General features: G+C 45.8%; 1 long non-coding RNA gene across 1 annotated transcript; it reads right to left on the bottom strand.

Moving 5' to 3' along the window:
• Positions 1 to 3,917: 3,917 nt before the first annotated feature.
• Positions 3,918 to 7,706, bottom strand: LOC102547619 (uncharacterized). The gene is made up of 3 exons (XR_015634380.1): positions 7,452 to 7,706; positions 6,756 to 6,832; positions 3,918 to 4,094 (listed from the first exon to the last, which is right to left on the bottom strand). It is a non-coding gene; the product is annotated as an uncharacterized LOC102547619 (long non-coding RNA).
• Between the last annotated feature and the right edge of the window lie 7,617 nt (positions 7,707 to 15,323).

Consider the following 15,323-nt stretch of genomic DNA (forward strand, 5'->3'; position numbering starts at 1 on the left):
TTTTCTTTTTTTTCCGGAGCTGGGGACCGAACCCAGGGCCTTGCGCTTGCTTGCTAGGCAAGCGCTCTACCACTGAGCTAAATCCCCAACCCCAAAGGGGGCCATTCTTATTCAGACCACACCACCTCCTTTGTTTCCAGACATCAACCACAACATGCTGTCTTGGTTGAATCCACTTTAGCCAAGGGACATCTCCATCTTGTTCCACTGAGCATCGTCTTTCTCACACAGCTACTGTTGGTTTACTGGATGCCAATAGACCGGTGGTATCAAAGCTGTCCGATACTCAGCCAGGAGAACTACCTCCTAACCACTCCGGTTACCTCCATGCTGTCTAGGGACCAGAACAACATCAACAAAAAGTTTTTTTATTTACAACACTCTTCAGTAAATATCCCTCTAAAAGTTCTTTTGACTTTTGTCTACGCCCATCAGCACTTCGAGCTCAGGCATGGTCAGTCAGTCATAAGCATTGATCCTGAAACTTAATTTCCAGGGAAGACTGTCCTACCATCCTCAATAACCACCCACCCCAGACAAGGGGTGGAATGAAGTTCTAGAGTATTGGACTACCTAGCACATGCATATGGCTGAACTCCATACCAGCACCACATGCACACACACACACACACACACACACACACACACCCCACTAAAATGAAAACTCTTTCCAAATAAACTTTGTTTCAACTTAAGCCTGTCTAACCAACCTTGGCTTTCCCTTTTGATGACTATCCCTGTGATGCCCCCCGGGTACTTCTGGCAAACAGGATCCATGAAAAATGTATGAGCTGTCCTGGAAGAGAGGATTATTCATTAAAAATCCTGTTGAATATTAAAGGCCATCCACCACGATACTCATTTCTAATGGATGTGGGTGCAGCTCAGTGGTAGAACATGCCTAAGGCCCTGGATTCTTGTTTGCAAATACTGACAGAGCGAGCTATTTCTTCAGTCTCCTTTCTGGCAACATTTAGGGAGGTGTCGTAGAAATATTAGCTATTTGTGAAGCTAATATTGGCTCTCTGTGAAGCTATCTCTGGGCTTACCTTTATAAACCAGGTACGGGCTGGCTTTTGTCCTCTAAAACTATTTTTGGTTCCATGTTTCCCTTAAAATAAAACTAGGATATGTTTTGTTTCATTTTTGCTTTTGAGATGGGATTTCTCTGTGTAGCCCTGGATGTCCCGGAATTTGCTCCCTAGACTCAGCTGACCTCGGACTCAGAGATGCTCCTGCCTCTGCCTCCTGGAGAACAGGTTTAAAGGTGCGGCCACCACTGCCCAGCTAAACTAGAACTTCTTAATAGGACCTATTGGCCCCCACCTGGCACAGCCTCATCTCTCCCTCTCCCTTTTAACAAACTTGTCCCAGCTCTGGGGTTTCCTTTCTATTCCTTAAAAGTGCCACACTGGTCAGTGGTACCACACTTCTTTAATCCCAGTACACGGGAGGCAGAGGCAGGAGGGTCTCTGGGTTTGAGGTCAGCCTGGTCTACAGAGTGAGTTCCAGGACAGCCAGGGGTACACAGGGAAACCTTGTCTCAAAAACAAACAAAAATGCCACTCTCTTCTCTTTTTCACCTCACAGTCTTCGCCTCTGTCACCCCTTCTGCCTAGAGTATTCCTCCCACGGCTTTTTTTTTTTTTAATGGCTGACTCCTGATTCAAATGTCAACTCAAATGTCACTTCTCTAGACATCGGCCCAGCTGCTTGCACCTACCCCAGTGCCCACTATTTGATAATCAAATTTGTGACTCTCAAACCACCTTCCTTTTCCATGGGATGAATCAACACCCCGCCTATTTTCTCTCGCTTCTAAAACATTTCAGTGGGGTTTAGGGCTGTAAATCAAGGGCAGAGAGTGTACTTAACATTCAAAGAGGCAATCCCCAATAATTAAGTCACCAATAATTATTATTTCCTCAATAATTTTTTTTCCTTTTCTTTTTTTCGGAGCTGGGGACCGAACCCAGGGCCTTGTGCTTGCTAGGCAAGCGCTCTACCACTGAGCCAAATCCCCAACCCCTTATTTCCTCAATAATTATCTAAGATTTTCCCCGGAGATCCTGACTCTGAATGAGGATCAAGTCACCAATTCATGCAATGCTGATCAATTTCTGTAACAGGCTAAAGGAAAGGTTGTTGTTGTTGTTGTTGTTGTTGTTGTTGTTGTTGTTGTTGCTGTTGTTGAAGCAGTGAGGGGCGGACACAGCTTAGCCATTAAGAGCGTTTGCAGAGAACCAGGGTCCAGTTCGCAGCACCCATACTGTGGCTCGTAAACCATCAGTAACTCCCGTTCCCGCGCCCTGTTCTGGCCTCTGCAGGTACTGCACACACATGACCCAGGACCAACATGCAGGACACTTCACAGACATAAAACAAAAAGGATAAACGCTTTTAAGTGGAAATCGGGGCTGGGGATACAGCTCAGCAGTTAAGAACACTCCTACCTCTTGCAGAGGACCAGAGTTCAGTTCCCAGACTCACACGGCGGTTCACAACCATCTATAAGTTTGTTTCCAGTGATTCAATGCCTTCTCCTGACATCTATAGCTGCTAGGCACACGGGTTGTGTGTGTGTGTGTGTGTGTGTGTGTGTGTGTGTGTGTGTATGTGTGTAGGCAAAACACACATATACATAAAATAAATAACCCTAATTTTTTTAAACTAGAGCAGCAAATGTATTCTTAACTAAGTTTTCCACAGGTTAGAGAGAATAAAAAAGGAAAACTTCATGGTAGACGCTCAAAAAAGTGGGGTTGGGGATTTAGCTCAGTGGTAGAGCGCTTGCCTAGGAAGCACAAGGCCCTGGGTTCGGTCCCCAGCTCCGAAAAAAAAGAACCAAAAAAAAAAAACGTTTTGTTTTGTTTTAGACAGGGTCTCACCATGTAATGCTATCTGTCCTGGAACAGTCTATGTGGATCAGGCTGGTCTTGAACTCACAGAGATACACCTGTCTCTCTCTTCTGGGTGCTTGAATTAAAGGCATGTTTTACTATACCTGGACTGATAAAAAAAAAAAAAAACAGAGTGTACAATATGAGTCAGACCATATTTGTTAGACCAGCACTATCCGACAGAAACATAAGGTGAGCCACAGCCACATTGTAAATTTTCTAGTAGCCCAAATAAAAACAAAACAAACAAGGTAAAATTTAGTTTAGTAGTAGATTTTTTTTTTTGGTTCTTTTTTTCGGAGCTGGGGACCGAACCCAGGGCCTTGCGCTTCCTAGGTAAGCGCTCTACCACTGAGCTAAATCCCCAGCCCCTAGTAGTAGATTTTTTAAAAAGATTTATTTATTTATTCTATGTATGAGTACACTGTCACTGTCTTCAGACACCAGAAGAGGGCGCCAGATCCCATTACAGATGGTTTTGAGCCACCATGTGGTTGCTGGGAATTGAACTCAGGGCCTCCAGAAGAGCAGTTGGTGGTCTTAACTGCCGAGCCATCTCTCCAGTCCAATAGTACATTTTATTAAGCCAAATACAGCCAAAATATTTCAAAATGCGGTCACTATACAAAGAATACCAAGGAGATATTTTGCACTGCTTTGACACACAGTCTTTGAAATGAAAGTGCGACATTACACTTGTGGCAGAGTTGGGGGCAAAGGCACTCACCTCTCACATGAGAGGCCCTGGTTCAATCCCAAGCCTCTCCCAACGAATCAAGCTAAGATTCGACCTACAGCATAGCTCAATTGGGGTGTCAAACTTTAGTTGGAAAAGGATTCCCCTTACACTTGAATTTCACCAAACTTACGGATCAAAAAATGTGAATTCCTATCTACACACGTTCCGAACACTTCCGTGTTTTCCAAGAAAAGCCAAGAGTCAGTTTTAAATTTAAAATGGGAATTAAGGGTAGCATGACAAGAGACACCAGATAAAGAACGTCACATACTAGATGATTCTGTTTTTCCTTAAAATTTATTTACCCTTATTTTACGTATTTACATATTTTGCCTGCATGTTTGTCTGTGTGCAGTAGCCTCAGAGGCCAGAAGGGGGCGCTGGAGTCCCTGGAGTTGGAGTTAGGAATGGTTGTAAGCTCCCCTGTTGGATGCTGGGTATCAGACACTGGTTCTCTGTAATGCAGACAGTGAATGTTCTTAATCACTGAGTCATCTTTCCAGCTTCTGGGGGTTTTTGGGGGGTGGTGTGGGGGTGGTGGAGGAGGTACACTGTGGGTGTGTTTTTGTTTTTAGTTTTTTTATTACATTTTTTGAAAATCTGTTTGTGTGTGTGTGTGTGTGTGTGTGTGTGTGTGTGTGTGTGTGCGCGCGCCCACACCGATGTGCACACATAGATCAGAAGACAACTTGCGAGAGCCATTTCTTTCTTTCTACTGTGTGAATCCAGAGAATCAAGCTATGTCATTAAGCTTGACAACAATCTTATCCACTGGGCCATCCTATTGGCTCTGAATCTGTCGGGTTTTTTTTTTAATATCCAGGATAGATAAATTCCTAGGAGATGGGTCATAGGTTGATGGTTGATGGTTGACGGGGACTAGGAGAAGAGATGGGGAGAAACTATGTAAGGAGCTTCCTTTGGGTGAAATAAATGTTTTCTGGAATTAAGTAAAGGTGGTAAACAGAGTCAAAATACTTTCATTTCCACTTGTGTTCGGTATACAGAAATAGCTATTGTGAATGGATTATTAAGGTGAATGGATCGTTTTGAAATGGTCAGTGAATATGCTGTTTTCAGCGTGTTGGAAAAAAAATTAACAAAATTTAACTGAAACCAGTTTCCATTTCTTAGTTGTTCTAGTAGTCACAGTGAGCTGTCCTCAACTATGGTGTTGTAGGACGTCAAACATGGTCACTTATATGCAGAGGCACCCACTGATTCCAATCCATGTTTGCTTTGGATGTCCAGCACTCTCCAAAAGCTCTCAAGGTGATATGTCCCCGTTTATTTAAGCACCACCTGACACCCACTCAAGTGGCACGGTTCTATTTCACGAGGACTAGCCATGAATCCAATTATTAGTGTTCCACTGTATCAGCACGTTCAGGACAGCTTGTTAGGTTGGCTGCATTTTAAAGCTCGTTACGTTCTCCAATCGTTTTTCTGAAGGGCATGAGGCATCCAGAAGCTTGTGCTCTGTTCCCAAAACTGACTTCCCAACAGCCCCTCCTCCAGGGAGGCGCAAGGGAGCAGAGGAGAAAGGAGCTCATAGAAGGTAGGCACCAGATTGGTTTAACACATGTTAAAAAAATAAATAAAAAACAAAAACAAAAACAGTTGAAATGATTAAGGGGGTGAGGCCTTAAGAAACCCCAAGGATGACTCCAAAGGACCCAATGAGCTCACCGTGTCTGATTCAGATGAACACAAGGGCTCTGCCTTTTCCCTTCAACTCCCGGAATCTAAAGATCTGCAGGCATTTTCTCCCTGCACTGGGTCAGACCTCTCCAGCATCCAGCACTGTGTCTGTAAGCCTTATCGAAATCTCTCTTTGCCTGTCTAGGTATCTCTGTGTGTGTGTACGTATGTATGTACCTATGTACCTATGTATGTATGTATGTATGTATGTATATATGTATGTATGTATGTGTGTATCTACCTATCTGATCTATGTATCTATCTATATATCCATCTGTATCTATGTATATATCTATGTATGTATCTATGTATTTATGTATCTATGTATCTATGTATCTATGTATATATCTTTGTATCCATATATGTATCTATGTACATATGTACCTATGTATGTATGTATGTGTGTATCTATCTATTTGATCTATGTATCTATGTACCTATGTATCTGTGTATGTATCTATCTATGCATCTATGTATCTATGTATCTATGTATCTATCTATGTATCTATGTATGTATGTATGTATGTATGTATGTATGTATGTATCTATCTATCTATCTATCTATCTATCTATCTATCAGTCTGGTTTTTTTTCAAGACAGGGTTTCTCTGTGTAGCCCTGGCTATCATGAAACTCACTCTGTAGACCAGGCTGGCCTCAGAGTCAAAGATCCTCCTGCCTCTGCCAACCAAGTGCTGGGATTAACAGTGTGCTCCACCTCCACCTGGTTAGAGTCGCCCCCCCCCCCACCGTGTTTAATTTCAAAGCTTTCTACTAAAGCTGCTATCATTGAAGGTAGCCACGCATTGAGGGGAAGGCTCTTTGCATAGAGCCATTTCCTTTTCATGTTCCCCCTAGTGTGTGCGTTTGTGTGTGTGTGTGTAGGTATGATTACACATGCAGAGACCTATATGTGTGCATATACACGTGTGTGGAGGCCAGAGTCAGTCTTGGTTTCCATTCTGGAGGAGCCGGCATCTTGTTCGAAACAGACCTGGACCTCATTGATAAGACAAGGCAGACTGGTCAGTGAGCCCAGTGATCCTCCTGTCTCCGGCTCTCCAGCTCTGACTTTCTAAGACACCACCATATCAAGCTTTTTATGTGATACCAAGGATTAAAGTCAAATCTTCATGCCTCCATCCCAAGTATTTTACTGACTGAGTTATCTCCCCTTTAGGGGAGAAGAATAAAAAAATTCCCACTCGTCTATTTTGTTTTCCCTGACCAGCCCAGTAGCAGTTTGTCCTTCTGCCATAGGGAGGAAACAGATATCAGTATAAATCTATAGCTGTCTTATTTATAGCACAGGCCTTAGGCAAAACAACCACCGCCACAAAGAACAAACCAGCAGCGCATCCAATGACTCCTATAGCTGCTTCAGAAGGCCTGATAAACACTCCCCGAAGACTCACCGCCATTCATGCTCTGTTCAAGGTTGAGCTTGCCTTACGCCTCGTTTTATTGGCAAACTTTTCCTTGCAGAAATGGCCTGTGAACAGAGAAGAACGGCTGCAGGGCATGAAGGAGGCCAGGAAGCAGGGAAAAGGTGCTAGAGGTAATTTATGATGCAAAAGAAGAAGGCATCTAAAAGCTTTGCAAAAAGGGGCTAGAGAGATAGCTTAGCACTTGAATGCTGGCTGCTCTTGCTGAGGACCCAGGTTCGGTTTCCAGGAACCATTGGGTGGCTCCTAAGTCTTTGACACCAGGTCCAGGCGAACTGGCATCCTCTTCTTGGCCTCCATAGGAATCAGGCATACACATAGTATACACATGCCTGTGTGCGCATGCTCACAGGTGGGTGCTGGGTGCACACACCACATACACTCAATCAGAACATTCATCCAGGCCTGGAGAAATGGCTGTGTTTAAGAGCACTGACTGCTCTTCCAGAGGTCCTGAGTTCAATTCCCAGCAACCACATGGTGGCTCACAACCATCTGTAATGGGATCTGATGCCCTCTTCTGGTGTGTCTGAAGACAGCTACAGTGTACTCGCGTACATTAAATAAATAAATCTTTTAGAAGAACGTGGAGGAAGAGGAGAAGAGGAAGAAGCAGCAAGAAGAGAAGAGTAGAAGAGCAGTCGTGTGAATCACTGAGATCCTCACCTCATAGAGTCCTGGAGACCCAGCAGCGAAGAAGTCTATTACAGACATTGCAAAGCCAGGCATCAATCTGCAGAGAGAGAATGGTAAAAATGGCCGGTGCACCCAATCACGTTTCCCTGGATCCTCATTGGCTGACTTTTTCAGGGTGGCACACTCTGCCCAGAAGCTAGTTTTCCCTCCATCCCAAGTTTTCCATTCTTCTGGAGCTTGAGCACCCTCCCTCCAGCTCTTTCCTGATTTGCGGATTCAGTGATCGGTCCAACTGTAACTTTTCAACCCTAAGATAAATTGAACAGCACCCAGGCAAGGAGGTGCCAGCCGCTAGCTGGGGAAGGCAGGAGCCTGGTGTCTCTTGCTTGCTTATCTGTGATTCACTGCTGAATTCTAAACACACCTCATACTGAGACAGAGCATAATGGTGTGTTTCTTAGAGCAGCCTGCCCACACAGGCTTCATTTCTTTCTTGCAGTCTCGCAGCCTCAAACACGTCAGTGCTGGTGAGCTGACTTATCCTAGATAGAGAAAGGCTACAGTGTCAGAGGATCAACACAGAAGGAGCCTGGTCTGCCATTCAACCAACCTTTGTGCATGGACTAAAACACAAGGCGGAGAGAAACTAACTTGTTTAAGTCCCTCTATTGGGGGAGTGGCTCACTGTTACAGTAATCTACCCATGAAATAAAGAGACTCTGGGCTGACTCTGAGGAGCTCAGCGTTCTAGCCGACAATGTAGTCATTTGGAAAGCCAGTGGGATACATTCCGATACATCCGGGCAGGCTGGGTTGTACATTTTTACCAGTAGGTCCTGGGAGCCTTCTGAAATCCCTGCCTTCCTCATTTCCATTAATATCCTACAGTTCTAGGAGGCAATTTGCTTCTTGGCACCAAAACCTCCCGGAACACACTCTCCTCTTACATCCTGTGCTTCTAATTTAGATGTGTCCTTTCTTCCTTCCCCGCTAAGCAGGGAGCTCCATGGAGACCATTATTGGTCTCCATCGCTAGGTCCTCAGAACCTAGCATGGTGTCTGACACACACAAAGTCCTTAGGAAATAAGGATGAGGGGGCTGGGGAGACAGGTGGCATCTAGTTCAGCCTTCTAGAGACTGCTAAACCACCCAGTCTCATGGTTCTCAGCCTCTTCAGTGTAAGGCAGATTCACACAAATGATTCTAATAAATGCCCTTAATAATGTGTGCATACTCTATCGATTCTGTTCTAGGGAACTGTTTTAACACACCACCGTCAGTCGGGCTTTGAATTCCTATTGTCCCAACTCGGTGCCACCACCACATGTGACTGGGCCTACTTCCCCTTACCATGTTCTACTCAAAAGGTGTGCCTCCTTCCCTCCTAGCACTCTCCATGATGGCTTAACCTTCTCCCTAAGCATCTGGAGGAGACAGACAATGAAATTCCTTTGGAGGAGGGCTTTCTGGTTAGAAAGCAGAGTTATAACAAGGATGAGCGCTGGATTCAGGAGGTAAAGACCCATGGAGGTGCACGTGGAAGAAACACAAGGAGTTGAGGGACAATGTAAAGCTACCTGAGAAAATTGTGGACCGTGCATGGAGCCCAGCGGTCCATAGCGAGTTACACGCAGCTCAGCAGTCCATGGGAGGATGCTTAGCAGGTTTGCCTGCTGGACACACACTCCTTTCCTAGGGAGATTGTTGTATGAGACTCTTCCATTGAAGGCAACACACACATGTATACACACCACACACACACACACACACACACACACACCATCACCACCATCACAGCTCATCCCAGAAAGGGAGCCCACAACAGCTCAAAGTAACGATGGCACCATAGTCCAACTTAATGAACCAATGAGTTTCTTTGGGGTTACTAACAGGAGTGTGGGTGAGGGGTTGTTTACAGGAGCAGAGCAGGGGTAAGGGGTCCCTAACAGGAGTGGGGCAGGGGTGAGGGGCTCCTTATAGTAGGGGAGACTCAAAAGCAACTGCATAGCTAAAAGGCCCGGCCCAGTATGGATAACCACACACTTAAGCTGCTCACCCACAGGTGCCCAGGTGAGAGAGAGAGTTCTCTCAGTCACGATGCTTGGGGTCTCCCTTCCCCTCTCCCTTCTCCCCTTCCCTCTATCCCAAGTAGTTGATTACTGCATCTAGAAAAAGCTGGGGAGTGGGGTGTGGCCAGGAGAATCTTTCAAGTTTCACCTTTCCAGAGGTGTGACCTTTGTTTACCTCCAGAGCTTCAGAGTCACATCTCTCCTAGAGGGGATATTTTAATTCAGAGGAAACTGCTAGACAAGGGGACACAAGGAGGAGGAGGAGGAGGAGGAGGAGGAGGAGGAGGAGGAGGAGGAGGAGGAAGAGGAAGAGGAAGAGGAAGAGGAGGAGGAGGACAAGGAGGACGAGGAGGACAAGGAGGAGGAAGAAGAGGAGGAAGGAGGAGGAGGAGGAGGAGGAAGAGGAAGAGGAAGAGGAAGAGGAAGAAGAAGAAGAAGAAGAAGAAGAAGAAGAAGAAGAAGAAGAAGAAGAAGAAGAAGAAGAAGAAGAAGAAGAAGAAGCAGCCACCACATCCAGGATAGTCCGTGATGGGGAGAGACCCTGTCTCTGCAGCTCTCACTCATCTGTGGTCCAGATCCATCCCTAAATTTCCCAGCTGTGTAACTTTGGCCTACGGCAGGGGCAGGATATGACATCAACCAGAAGGGAGGGGCAACTCTGTGGGTAGCACAAGGGGAGAAAATAGAAGAAGAGAGTTTGGGGGATCTGAGTAGTCAACGCAGCCCCCTGGGGAACCACTCAATACATTCATGACCTTCCATTTGGGGCCACATTGAATCTCTACAAACAAAACCAGGGGCTGGCAAGATGGCTTAGTGGATAGAGGTAAATGCTGCCCAAGCTTGACACCCGGAGTTCGATTCCCAGAACCCACATGGTGGGAGGAAGAGAGATCACCCTTACAGGTTGTCCACATCCACAGATACCTGTACACGAAATGAAGAAGTAAAACAAATTAACAACAAAAAATAGAAATAAAGAAACCAACCCTCTCTCTAAAAGATCTCACTGCTTCCCAGCTCCACCTCCAAAATGGCGTTCTCAGTTTCACTCTGGGGAAGCCAGCCTCCAGCCTACGAACCTTTGAGGGGCAAAGAACTTCCAAACCGCTTAATTCCTCTGGACATACGCTCAGACCTAGAGTATTTTTTGTTTTGTTTTTGTTTTTTTCTAAAATGGACTAACATGTCTCAATGACTTAGTTTCTTCTAGATTAGTGATTCTCAACCTTCCTAGTACCATGAGCCCCAACCATAAAATTGTTTCATTGCCACTTCATAACTGTATCTTTGTTGCTGTTGTGAATCGTAATGTAAATATCTGTGTTTTCTTACAGTCTCTGGCCACCCCTGTGAGAGGTTCGGTCAACATCCGTTGCCACCCACAGGTTGAGAACCGCTCTTCTAGACCCAGTTTGGTCGGGAGGGTGGGTCCCCTACTGACTCAAGGAGGCAAGTCTTTTCTACCAAAACACTGATAATTGAACCCTGTTCGTGATTCATCTTGGACCAATGCATGATGGGAATGTCAGTTACGGATGGCATGCCACCCAGGGTTCTCACCGAAGGGAGAAAATAAACATCTGGAAAGGCAATTTCCCCTGGGCAGGTTGAACCAGCCTCGCTTGTTATACCCCCGGGGGTTAGTTAATTGCAAACAGAACAAACAGAACCCAAGAAGGAAAGCAGAAGGGTGGGGAGCCTGGCAGAGTGCCAACACATCCACGAGGGGGCGGGGTCAAGTCCTTGAGGGTGTTTTTTGTGGAAATGAAGGGGAAGACAAGAGGACAGGGAGTGAGCCAGCACAGTGAGGCAGAGAGGTGCCAGCTGTGGGAGGAGTTTGGGCAGCTGAAAGAAATGTTGCCAAGTGCACCATTTTGTTGGCTGGCTCGGAGGCTCAGACTGAGCAACACCTGATATTTCAAACAGCAAAACTGAAAAGCGCATTCCTTATGAATTTTTAAAATCAGCCCAGTCTCCTTGTCTGAGACCTATAAATTAGAAGGAACACAGAGAAGCTCCAGGGTTTAGTTCTTCTGTTTTCTAGGCTAAACCTTATCAGCGTGACTCAACCCAAAAGTTAAAATTGGCATCTGTTCTCTTGAGTTCTCCTCGCCACAGGTAGCTGGCTGCAACGGAGGAGCGATCAAAGTCAACCTAAAACTTAGAATTCATTTTCTTCAGGGAATTCCAGCCCTGGAACTCGCCCACACAGGGCTGTGTGCAAGTGGATAATTGGTAGTGAATACATTAAAGGCAAAATCATATCCATGCTTCCTCAAATGAGCCGAAGTGTACCGGAGATGGCCAGGAGGATTTTAAAAAGACAAATAAGAGGTCTTGTAGCACCCAGACTCTCTAAGGGAGGGTCCTGGGGACAAACCGGGGTTCTCATGCATCCCACTACGGAGCCGCATCCAGAAGCCACAGATACCCAGTTTTTTTTTTTTTTTATGTATATGTATATACCATAGTTGTCTTCGGGCACATCAGAAGAGAGCATTGAATTCCATTGCAGATGGTTATGAGTCACCATGTGGGTGCTGGGAATCGAATCTCAGGACCTCTGGAAGAGCAGTCTGTGCTCTTAACCGCTGAGCCATTTCCCCAGCCCCAGTACCCACTTTTTAAAGCGTGTATCAATCATGTAATATAATTGGCTTCCCTGTGACATTTTCAGATGTACATAGAATGAATCTGGGTCACCCTCAGCCTCGGGGGTGGTTTGAATGGTTTGTTCCCCCATAGGCTCTGGTGTTTTAACCCTCAGTTCCCAGTTGGTGGCGCTGTTTGGGGAGGTCTAGAAGACCTTCCCTTGCTGGAGGAAATAGATCACTGGAGGTGAGCTTTGACGTTTCCAGGCCTCACAAAACTCCATTTGCTCTCTCTGTTCTTGCAGTTCAAGGTGTGAGCCCTCCACTCCCTGCTCCTGCTGTCATGGCTCTAACCCTCCGGAACCGTAAGTGTTTTCTTTTGTAAGCTGACTTGGTCATGCTGTTTTATCTCAGCAACAGGAAAGGAACGAATTCACTCTCTTCCTCTCTCTTGTTCCTCCCCTTCCCTCTCATCATATCTTTTCTCATATTTTTTCCTTTAGTGCTGAGAATCAACATAGGGACTTGGGGTTGGGGATTTAGTTTAGTGGTAGAGTGCTTGCCTAGCAAGCACTAGGCCCTGGGTTCGATCCTCAGCTCTGGAAAAAAAACAATCATCCTTCAAAAGGAAATTGTGTGTGCTTTTAGATATTCTCATTCTCTCTCTCTCTCTCTCTCTCTCTCTCTCTTCCTCCCTCTCTCCCTCTCTCTTCCTCCCTCTCTCCCTCCCTCCTCTTCTTCTCTCTTACTTCCTCCTCCCCACATCTCTCTCTCTCCCCCATTCCTTTCTCCCTCCTCCTTTCTCTCCCCTCCTCTCCCCCTCTTAGCTAGATTTGAGGGAATGCCATCTTGGTCTGAGTCTGGCTGTGAAGTTTGTCAGTTCTGCCTATTTCCTTATCAATGACCCTTCGTGGTTGGTTCTTTATGTAAGTAATGTGTGTGTGTGTGTGTGTGTGTGTGTGTGTGTGTGTGTGTTTGTCTGTCAGTGGCCACTTGAGATGATTCTATAACTTAGCTACTGTGAGTAGGGCTGTGGATGTGTGTGCTGACTCTTGTCTTCTGCAGAAGCCAGGAGTGTTACAGCTGAGTCTTATGGTGCTACAGTGTTTTTTGAAGAGTCTCCATGATAATTCCCACAATGGTTCCTCTTTCTCCTGCATCTCAGCAGCTCGGCAGCGCTTGTCAGTTGCTCGTTCCTTTCTTTCTGTGGTACTGAGAATGGAACCTAGGGCCTCATCCATACTAGGCAAGTGTTCTACCTCTGAGTTACAACTCTGAGGTCTGCCCCACCTGAGCATAGTTGTAGCCATTTTGTTCCCTGCCTGCCAGCTGTTTCATATTGTTGCTGAAATACGCCCGCCAGCCATTGACCCAGAAAAATAACTTGACTCAGAGCACGGTCATGCTGACCACATACCCTGTTATGGTCTCTGTGTTGTGAGGTTTGTTAATCTTAAGAAATTCAAACGTAAGCTCCACTTAGGACCAATACAGGTCAGTTAGAACTGTTCTGGCTGGCTGGGCAAAATAGCTTGAGTCAGCACATCCAGTACCTGCACACAAGCCCATTGTGGTTTTTTTTCCCTTTATGGGATGGCCCTGAGAAATGTTTGGGGTCATCACCTCAGCCCCTGAATTCTGAGCTACAACCGTGATTGATCTGTATTAAGGTATTTGTTTAATAAACCATCCCTGTCTGACTGAGATCAATGTTTGTGTGGTTTGTGGGGTGACTCCTGGACCCCTACAACAGCCACAGCCCATCTTTACTTTTTCTTGAAGACAAGGTTTCCCTAAATTGCTCAGGTTAACCTGTAATCCTCCCATCCCACCCCTTCTTCTTGTCATTTAATTTCAGGTGGAAAGGAGCAAGAGATCCACTCACCATGACTGACAACTGAGGCAACCCCTGGGGTCAGTGACAGCTGACACAAGCCCCAGTTTATACATCTGGAAAACACAACAGGAAGCCATTTGTTTCGGTCCCCCACCCGGAACTCTTCAACAAGTCTGCTTTCCTGGGAGGATAAAAGACACACATATGTTTATAATAAGCCTTAATTAGCACTAGAGCTGGGCAGATACCCTCTGTATTATTAAAATCTATTTCCTATCGATAGCCCTGAGTTATTACTTACTATGTTTCATCTGGGCTGCTCTTAACTCCAGCTGGCCAGCCCTCAGGACCACGTTTTCTTGACTCCCAACTCATGGCAGCCTTTCCTTCCTCCACCTTCTTCTCCCTTTTGTGGTTCTCCTCCTCTGATCCCCAAGCCCCAGAACCCTAAACCCCACCTACATCTTGCCTGCCCAGTTATTGGCTGTTGGAGTCTTATTCACCAACCAGAAACAACCTGGGGGCAAGATCACTTGGGTCTATGTGCAGACTCTAACCTGTATTAGCCTTAGAATACAAGCAACATCAGGCCAACCTCCTACGGGTGTGTGTGTGTGTGTGTGTGTGTGTGTGTGTGTGTGTGTGTGTGTGTGTGTGTGTGTATGAGCTGTAATGCCTGTTCTCACCTGTAAGTTTTAGCATTTTCTCTCTTTAAAGATTTATTTATTTAATAGCCGTTTTCAGACACATTAGAAGAGGGTGTGGGATCCCATTACAGATGGCTGTGAGCCTCCATGCGGTTGCTGGGATTTGAACTCAGGACCTCTGGAAGAGCAGTCAGTGCTCTTAACCACTGAGCCACCATCTCTCCAGCCCCTAGAATTTTCTTATCTGACATATTCATCACCCATTCAGGAAGCAGAGAAAAGAAATTCTGCCTTTGATCCTTCAGGAGTAGAGCATTCAGGCATTCGTCTTCAGTGATGTGAGGAAGATTGTAACCACACTTCCTGAGTTCTGGTCTTGCTTCAGAACACTTGGCAGGGTCTGCCGGGTGCCCTAGTTCTTCAAAAGGTGTAATATGGCCCCAGAACTTCAGCAGGGAGCGCTTGTTTTCAAATGGGTTGTCCCCGCAGGAAAAAAAAATGGAGCAGGCTTGCATAGAACTTCCATATTTCTTGGGTCATAGAAGGCTGTAGTAACAATACCCCCATTTTTTTTCCAATGGAAGCAATGGCTAATCCATCTGGCCTTGAACTTGTGATGCTCTTGCCTCAGGCTTCCAAGAAGCTGAGCCTACATGACCTGATGAGGTCTGGTTGTCTGTCTGCCTGCCTGTCCACCTTTCTGTCTTTCTCTCTCTCTCTCTCTCTCTCTCTCTCTCTCTCTCTCTCTTTCTTT

Source organism: Rattus norvegicus, chromosome 12 (genome assembly GCF_021556685.1).
Source record: "Rattus norvegicus strain SHRSP/BbbUtx chromosome 12, alternate assembly SHRSP_T2T, whole genome shotgun sequence".
Taxonomy (NCBI): Eukaryota; Metazoa; Chordata; class Mammalia; order Rodentia; family Muridae; genus Rattus; species Rattus norvegicus.